The sequence below is a fragment of the Penaeus japonicus genome, unplaced genomic scaffold (assembly GCF_977035675.1).
Source record: "Penaeus japonicus unplaced genomic scaffold, GWHDUDI00000001_assembly GWHDUDI00000014, whole genome shotgun sequence".
Classification (NCBI taxonomy): domain Eukaryota; kingdom Metazoa; phylum Arthropoda; class Malacostraca; order Decapoda; family Penaeidae; genus Penaeus; species Penaeus japonicus.
In genome coordinates this window covers 23,405,543-23,415,542 of record NW_028234416.1, presented here as the reverse complement: position 1 = coordinate 23,415,542, position 10,000 = coordinate 23,405,543, and the positions used below count along the sequence as shown (strand labels likewise).

At 41.1% G+C, this 10,000-nt stretch overlaps 1 protein-coding gene across 5 annotated transcripts in view; it reads left to right on the top strand.

Moving 5' to 3' along the window:
• The window catches only part of LOC147470545 (patj homolog), a 280,928-nt gene that overhangs the window by 31,510 nt on the left and 239,418 nt on the right, over positions 1-10,000 (top strand). The window lies entirely within an intron of this gene.

Sequence of the window (10,000 nt, the reverse complement as noted above, 5' to 3'; positions counted from 1 at the left end):
ATTTGTTTGGAAGGCTACTCGAGTTGGATGAATTGATTAATGCCGTGTGAAAGAGGAACTTAGAAGCGGGTTTTGGAGAAGGGAAAGGGGGAGGGGGGAAGAAGAGCCGGGGTAGCAGTTCTAAGGGCAAGACAGGATAATTATTAAGTGTATGAAATAAGGAAATAAATCTGCGTTTACTTAGACTAGGTGACTGTTTGGCCAACTGATCGACTGGATGCATGGTTTGCTGCCGTTGTAGTTAGAGATGGGCGAGGGTGAAGATAGCTTGATTAGGACTGGACGGTTTGTTGACTCTACCCTTGTGTGTAACATGACTAACGGAGGCTGTATATTTGATCATTATTACATTGGTGATGTATACCTTTATGCAAAGCACATCTTGTTATAGGCAACATGATCAATATGGGCAGCTTGAGTGTATCCACACTCAAATGTGGATGTTCCCCATTGCGTATCAGATCAGTGTGTGCCTACAGCATCGATTATTTCTACCCTTGTGTTGAAGATTCAACAGGTTCCGCAACAAAGGAGAACAGATATCATAAGTTGATTATACACGATGACTTTTTAGGAAGGTTACAGTGTATAAGTTGTGGCAGTTGAACGCACGTAATTCTCTTATAGATTTAATCCGTTTTTATGGGACAGCCACGGACACTCCCTAGTCCAGCAAAATACAATGTAAACATACGAATTCACACTTTTCGAAGAAGTGAAATGAACTTTTGTTCATTATACAGTTGGGAATGCAGGTCTATACCATGCAAATTAATAACGTTGCTAAGCATACACTCAAATATTAGGGAAGAATATTAAAATGTTGATATACTTTGGCGTAATTGACTAAAAACGAATTACTCGCTGTTTTACTTTTTAACTTCACGTTGCCGTTATTTGTACTAAGTAAAACTTTTTCCAGCTCGGCAAATGTATCTAACAAGGAATAATGAAATCAGCCCCGGATTGATCGTAAAAAAAGATCCTACCTCGACCCGGCCTCATTACCTGGTTACGTGACGAAGGGAGCCGGGACAAGGGTCTCGGGAGCCGCCGGGATTAGGGCTTGGGCGATTGAAGCAAGAGCAGAAATGGGACGTTAGGGATTAGGAACAAAGGGGAAGAAGAATATAGGACAAGAAAACTCTTAATAAGAAAATAATAAAGGGAGAGCTAGAAAAAGGGCAGCAGAATAGATACCAAATGTTATAAAGGGAGAAAGTGGTATTGGGCTTAAGGGCCGAGTTCATGGGAAAGAGTGACGTCGAGGGGGAGATGGGTGCTGGGGGCCGCCGTTGAGGGGGTGGGAGGGGGGGGGGTGTACCCGAGCGCGCTGCATTAAAGGAGAAGGCTGCATGGGTACGCGATGGATGGGGCGACTTGAGTGACGTAGGCTGAGGTAATGAGGATCGTGCGATTCAAGGGCGAAGGTGTTCTCGACGATCGCGGGAGAATGGCGAAGGAGACGAGGTTATGCTGGAAATATTTTTGTTTTATTGTGAGTAGGTGATAGACGCGAAGAAGGAGAAAGGCATGATGAGATAGGGGAGTAAAGAAATACAAAGGGTAAGTCGAAGTAAAGAAAAACCGTGAGGAAAGAAAGGTAGAAAAAAATTAAATGCTTGAATTTTTCAAGAACTCCGGCACCTGATGTTCGCGATTTTGCTTGATGAAGGCATCTTTAACCCGATTTTTGGCTTGTTGATAGATTTTTTTTCCACTTTCTTTTCACTTTTCTTTCTCAAGGAGGAGGCATTACACTAAAAACGACTTTCAAAAAATATCTTTAATTTAGAGAGTTTTTGTTTCGTTGTCGCGAGAAAATGGGTTATGTATGATGCCTTAGAGCTTCCAGGAGCCTAAGGTCTTAAGGATTGCTGCTAAAGTGTGATAAGGGAGAAAATAGGTCTTAATTACACGGAGGTGCCTGGGGCTCGCGGGGTTCGATTGGTTAGGGAGGGAGGGGAGAGAGAAAGGGGAGGGAGGGGAGGAGAGAGGGAAAGGATGTGGGTTGAAGCGGGAGGGGGGATAGAAGGATAAGAAGAGGAGGAAAAGAAGTAATCCACCGGGATAATATTGTGGGTTATGACTACGAAGATGAAGTGGCGAAGGAAGATAGGTGGAAGAGGAAGGAAGATGATGATAGAGGGAGAGAAAGGAAGGCGATAAAACGGGAAAAAACACTAAGAAAGAAAGAAAGAAAGAAAAAGAAATAGAATGAGATGAAGCCCACCGAAAATGGAGCAGGCGGGGAGAACTTGTATAGAAATCGAGAGAAATATCGTTGATCCCCCCAAAACAGTTCCAATAGGCGGCGAGAAAGACCTCATTGGAGAAGTATCGAGAAATATGAGAGAGAAGGTGAGGAGCTACTGAGGCGGAAGATTTAGGGGAGGGTCTTACATAAGAAGGGGGATGAAGGGAGAGGGGGAGAGAGAGAGAAAGGGAGGGGAGAAGGAGTGGAGGGGAGAGGGAGTGGGAGAGGAATAGAAAGAGGGAGAGGGAAAGGGAAAGGGAAAGGGAAAGGGAGGGCAGAGGGAAAAGGAGAGATAGAGTTAGAAAAAAAGGGAAAAGAAAAGTAAAGAAAAAGAAAAAAAGACGGGAAGGGAGAGAAAGAGCACTCGGAAAGATTTAGGCCTAAGGCTCTTGTCGATTAAAGGTGGTCTTTCCTTTTTCCAGTAACGTTTGAAATTCTTCCTACTGTTGAAATGAATGTTATAATTGAACGTTTCTAAAGGCACTATAGTTGTTCCATGAATTGGAAATTATTTTCTTCGTGTGAATACTATGAAAAGGTATTTTTAGATTATCATAACGATTATTACCAACGGAGAAAAAATTACTTTGGAATGAAATCTTTGACATTTGGAAGACAGGCGTATGTGACAATATAAGCCGGAAAAGAAGACAAAGTATTTATGATGATTCTGACTTCGACCGCCGCAGGGATGGCACTGATGCCTACTTCATGATGAAAGGAAAAGAGGAAAAAGCCCCTGCATTCGGCAAGTAAAGAAAGAAAGAAAATAGAAAGCCAGAAAAAGGAAGGCTTTAAAAAGATTCAGGGTGGTAGGATGGTAAAGAGAGAAACAAGATTAATTACCTTTTGTGGAAAATATGTGTTAAATACACCTTTGAGACTTTCATCCCGTTACGTTAGTCTAAGGTTGGTCGGCAGGATCGGTTTACAGGTTGCAAGTGTGGACGTGTGCGTGTGGGTGTGAATGTGTATGTGCGTGGGTGTGCATGTGTGTGGGTGTGCGTGCGCGTGTGTCTGTCCTGGTTGGGGTGTGGATATATGTCTCTGTGTCGAGAAATAGTTTCCTGCACTTGGTGAATATGTGCAAAAAACATCGCTGCTCCATAGTTAGGTAAAACAGCCGATATTTATAGCAAGAGTAAAAGGCTTATAAATTCAACTGTAGCGACACGCAGTGCTGGACCGTAAAGAGAAATCACAAATCAAGTGCTATGTAGGTTTCAGCAGGAGGGACAAACCCTACCTTAAGGGTGTGAGTATGCTAGTATGCAGGGGATTTCACCGGTAAGTAAAAATATCAATGGACTTAGTGTGATGGGAATTTTATGCACGGTTATAAGGCGTTTTATGGCATCGCGTGATACTTTTTGATTTATGTAATCTGTGTAGCTATGTGAAGGGGCTTTCCTTAGGTGCTGAGTGAGTTAGTCAGGTGTTTAGCACTGTGGCACCGTCGTAAGAAGTTACCTTGATTCAGTGCTAGTAGATATAATCGAACGAAAAGGACTGAATAAGACGTATTTTGGCCTTACACATGCGCGAGTGCACCTATTTTCTTTTGGCCAAATTCAATCCACGAAAAAGAGGCCTAGTCAGGGGAGGTGTTCATTCAAAAGTTCAGGGAGAATAGCAATGGGTTCCTTTGGTCATTATTCGATACCGAGTTTAAGATTGAGAATATAGAAAACAAATATTTGTCGTTCTTATCTTGTAGACATAAGCTATTTAAGACATAAGCTTTATCAATGGATAAACAAATTTGGAATTTATTTAAATCGTATTTCCACGTATCTTTTATGAATAAGATATACTGGTTAAACCCGCCTCTTCAAAATATGTATAAAAATAAAAAATGAAAGAGAGGACGGGGCGGGGTCTAAAGAGATCTGATTTAACCCTCACTAACATCAAAGCGGTTATATGACGTAGTATTACGTTATCATGAAGTATTTCCTCGATTGTGTTTGTTTACATCGATTTTTCGGGGGGAGATAGGGGGGGGGGGGCAAGTGAGTGGAGTTGGTAAAGGGGAAGGCGGCTTTATATATGTGTGTGTAAAAAAAAAGTACTCCGAGCGCTTAGGTATGACAGGGTAAATTTACATGTGCCAACTTTTTGGGTGTTTGGTATTTAATGATAGGTTCCATGTCAGTTTTATGAGTGTGTGGTCGAAGCGTATGTGTTTTATTAGCATTTACTCCCCCTCTGTTGCACTAACTCTTTGGATTTTTAGGTTGTACGGAAGTTATTTTTTTCTTTCTCTTTTTAGAAAATGGGGGGGGGGTAAGTTCTCATTGGTACGAGTTAACAGTGGAAAGAAGCGAACGAGCGAGAGAGAGGAAAAGAGAGAGTGAGGGGAAGGAGGAAAAGTGGGAGAGAGTGGAGGACGGAGAATTGGAGTTTTAAGGTCGGTTGGGCTTCGTGATCAACATTTGATTTGGGCGTCGAAGGATAAAAGCCTCGAGATTTCCGAGGCAAACCAGAGCCTGATGCATTTTTGGTTGGTGAAAACTTTAAAGTGTGCGGAGAAGTATCTCATTTCTGGGTCTCGAGTGAAATTATATGTAGTGTAATATGTTTGTATGTACATATGTATACACACACACACACACACACACACACACACAACACACATACACACACACACACACACACACACACACACATATATATACACATATATATATATATATATATATATATATATATACACATACATATACACACACACACACACACATATATATATATATATATATATATATATATATATATATATATATATATATATATACACACATACACACACACACACACACACACACACACACACACACACACACACACACACACACACACACACACACACACACACACATATATATATATATATATATATATATATATATATATATATATATGTATATATATACACACATGTATATATATATTATATATACACACACACACACACACACACACACACACACACACAACACACACACACACATATATATTAATATATATACATATATATATATAAATATATATATATATATATATATATATATATACATATATACATATATATACATATATATACATACATACATACATACATACATATGTATATATATATATATATATATATATATATATATGTATATTTTTTACATATATATATATATATACATATATTTACATATATATATATATATATATATATATATATATATATACATATATTTACATATATGTATATATATACACATTTATTTACACACACACACACACACACACACACACACACACAGATGGAGAAGCAATGAGTAGGAGATGAGCTGAGTATCATGAAGAATGGTAGGGAGGCTAGGGTAGCAACTGTATTAAGTAGGAAGAAAAGTGGCTATGGAAGCCAGGTAAGGTACCCGGTGCGTGGTAGAATATACGAAGGCATTAGGAAAGTCTACGGTGGTGCGCGTGATTAAGTTGCTAAATGTTGAATTGTGGCTGGCAAGATTCATATCGACTGGATGATTATTGTACCGCTTTGAAAAAAAAAAAAAAAACGAGACACGAATGCAATAGCTAGAGAGATATTGCTTTTGCCGAGTGGAGAAGGTATAGAGCGGGTGTTAGCAAAGAGAATAAGAGGTCTAAAGGCGTTTTGATGTATGAGTAGTATTGGTTCAGGTGAGGAAAAGGCTCCAAGAATCGGGTATCTGCCGTGAAACAGGCATATGGAAAATACTTGGAAAAAGGGAAGGAAGTGACTAGAGAGTAGATAGAGAGGCCATATGAGTGATGCACGAGTATGTATGGTGTGGGTGGTAAGCGTCGGAGAGCAATAAAGAGCTGTTATGAGGAAGGGAAGTAGGAAGGGTTACTGGCATATAGTTAAGGTATAGTAGGGATGTATGATGTCTCCTTGGCTGTTTACTATTCATGTGGATTGATTAGTAAGGAAATGAAAGAGTTTTTAGAAGAAGTGCCAAGCAAGTCTGGGGTTAAACCGTTTCTTTCTGTTGATTATATTGCTCTTAAAGACGATCCAGAAGGGAGATTATAGAGACTAGTGTGTGAGTATGGGAAAGTGTGTGAGACGCGGAAGTTGCAAGGGAATGTGAGCAAGAGCAAAAGGATAAGGTGAACGAGAAAGGAAGAGGGAAGAAACTGAATGTGAGTCTAAAAGGGAAGATATTGTAAGATCCGGAAAGCTTTAAGTACTTTATGTTAAAGAATAGGAGTCTGGATATGGGGAAGGAGAGTCAGAGACGGTTATGGGCAGAATGAAAAGAGTGTGGAAGTGTACGGGAACTGCAGAAAAGAGATGCCAGGAAGTATTGAGGATGAATTGTCTAAAGACTATTCGCAGGTGGATAAAATAAGACGGAGGGAATGAGGATGTCTGTAAGTAAATGAGGGTGAGTGAGTTATCATCTTGAGCAGAGCAGAATACATTGAAATGGTTTAGGCATATGGAGAGAATGGAGAACAAAATGGTGAAAAGGATCAAAAGATCCGATGCGGCAGACATGTATCTGAGAACTGCACTGAGAACGGGATGTTTGGAAGAGTTGAAAGGAGACCTAGAAACCCTTGGTGCCTGTGGAACGGGACAGGGAGAGAGATTGTGAGTGGATGATTGATGACGCAACCAAGGGGATGTGTTAGAATCATTTCCATCCTTTTTCGTTGGTTGCACGCGGCATATATTAACATATATTACTGCTCTCTCTCTCTCTCTCTCTCTCTCTCTCTCTCTCTCTCTCTCTCTCTCTCTCTCTCTCTCTCTCTCTCTCTCTCTCTCTCTCTCTCTCTCTCTCTCTCTCTCTTTCTCTCTCTCTCTCCCTCCCTGTTAGTATGTGCGTGTGTATGCATTTGCACATTCACATAGGCTACATATAGAGGCATACATTTTGTGTCATGGACGATAGGCAAATTTATGATTGTCATCCGAATCTGGAATAACTCGGCATGAGTCTCCTTCCCTTCCCTATCCCATTTTATTTTCCGGACTCTTTTCAGCCGCTTTTTCTTGCGCCATGTTTGTTTTCGGCCGCGGATCGGGACCAAAGGGACACTCAAATCCTTATGGTACTTGTGCGCTCACGAGTCCATCCACTCTTCTCCACTGCTTTCCACTCTACTCCACTTTGGAACTTGATTCATCAAAGCTTTTTTCCAGGCTTTTGGGCAGCTGTACCGCTACGACGGAGGGGGAGTCTCTTCCGTCATATACGACCACAATTTCTAATTTATGTTTACCCGATATGTACTGTATGTTAGATACTAGATATTCACGCGATATTCACTAGATACTAGATATTCACGCGATATTCACTAGATACTAGATATTCACGCGATATTCACTAGATACTAGATATTCACGCGCATAGTCGCACGCACCACAATACGAAAAACAAATAGTAGAAGAAAAAAATTCGAAACCTCTGCAACGATACATTTTTAGGATACGCAGACGGCGTCATTCATAAAACGAGGGAATAGAGTGAGTAAGGGAATCAGTCATTCATGATTCAGTCAGTCAGTCAACCAGCCAACCTGTCCGCGAATCAGTTATCAAACCAGTCACAGGCGGACAGAGATTCAGATACTCAAAGGGAGAGATCGAATAAAGAAATGAAGGAATATTAGGAAGAAGGAGAAGAAGAGGACGAAGAAGAAGAAAAAGAAGAGGAAAAGGATAAAGTGGAGGGAAATAAGGAAGTAAGTGTGAGAGGGTGTAAGGAAAGGAGAGAGATAAATAGAGAAAGAGAAAGAGAAAGAGAGAGAGACAGTCAGTCAAGCAATCAGACAGACAGGCAGGCAGGCAGGCAGGCAGGCAGGCAGGCAGGCAGGCATGCAGGCAGGTAGGCATGCAGGCAGACAGACAAGCAGACAGACAGACAAGGAGACAGACAGACAGAAAGCAGACTAGTGGAGGGAGAGGGTTATGTGAGAGAAATCTAGAGAGCATATGGACAAACCAGCTCCTGTTTACATGCACTGTGCGCATAATAGTAAGAAAATGTAATACTGAAAGAGCTAGTTGGAAAGAACAGGAGAACAGGATGGTAAAAATCCACTCGTAAAATTCAGCTGGGTCGACCAGAGGCTCTGATTACGTAATTCTTGCAAATTAATGTCGTCATGAATACGAACATTCTTTGTCTTTCAGTATTGGGACATCATTAACCAATTTTCATTTTTAAGTGGCCTTTGCAATTAGGAACGACAGTTTAAACCCCTAATTCGGAAATTCGTTCATTTCCTCATGTGTGTACTCATTGTGTGCCTGGGGAGTTCACGGACACAATTGCAGGGAAGTTGTATTTATTGTCTATTTAAAACTCGCTTTAGGGCGGTCGGACAGGTGTGTCACGTGACTCCGGGATAATCCTTTGCCCCCTTGGTTTTCCCTTCCCTTTATCTGCTTTTCTTTTATCCTCTTTTCGCCTTTGGAGGTTATTGGATGTTTTTTTGTTTTCCTTCCATTGAAAAGCTGTCTTTCAGGAGGGGGGAGGGGGGTATACCGTCCGACGTAAAGCATGAATCGATGGTCTTTGTGGGGGAGAAAATTACACAATCTGCCCAAGCCTCGACGATATGTTATGGGCCATCCGGTAAGAACGTAAAAGTTGCATGTAATCATGCTCTTGCAACATGCACGAAACTGAACAGTGTCACGGATAGCACAAGAAGAGAGAGATGGAGAGAAAGAGGGAAAAGTGAAGGAGAAGGAGAAGGAAAAGAAAGAGAGAGCAAGAGAGAGAGAGGGAAGGTGGGAGGACAGATGCAAGAATGATGTTGAAGTGCATAAACATATGAAGGTATCTGTATATCAGTAGTTTAAGTGCTGAGGTAAAATCAAGAGGTGTTAATTGTTGTATTTTTCTTTTGTTACTATTATTATTAATCATGACGAGGAGCACCACGTCTTTCACTTTCTATAACTATGAATAGAATACGCATGTGCTCTATCTTCCATATTATTAAAAAGCGATACTGCATAAACGCGTCGAAAAATATGCAGAATTTGATGTCAATTTCAAAAGGGAAAAGAGACCATGATAGTCGTAAATCCACTTACCTGCCGTTGTAAGTGTCAACATGTTTTAGCTATAGTAGTAAACCTAGTCAACGTAGGATAGTTCGAGTTTTCAGTGGCAGTGGCCGGGAAAACGAGGCGTGTGTTCATAGTCACTCATTCTCTTACTTTGCCTCAGGTGTGTCCGCGTAAACACTTGTACACCTAAACCATTCATTGCTCATACACTCAGACAGTACTTTCACACTTATTTCGCACCCTCTCCCTCCCTCCCTCTCTCCCTCTCTCCCTCCCTTGCTCTCCCGTGCTCTTCCTCTCGCCTCCCATCCCTCTCCCTCTTTCTCCCTCTCCATCTCTCTTCTTCCCTCCTTTATTTAACTCTCCCTTGGCCGCTCAGACGCAGCGCGAGCATAATGAAGCCGATTTTTATGTCTTCGTTTATTCATTCATTTGTATGTTTATGAATTTATACTCATTGCGTTCATCGGCGTCGAATTTTTCAAACTCTGGTCCGGCTTTCCCAGGTTTGGCCTAATTCCCCTTCGGTTCCGTGCCTTTGACTGATCCAACATTAAAAGATAATAGTAACATGGCGATCAAACGGCCGCCACGATTTAGTTACGGTATCCCCTGGGATTATTGGGATTCCGTTTCTTTTTATTTTGTGATTTGTAGCGGAGTAAACATTT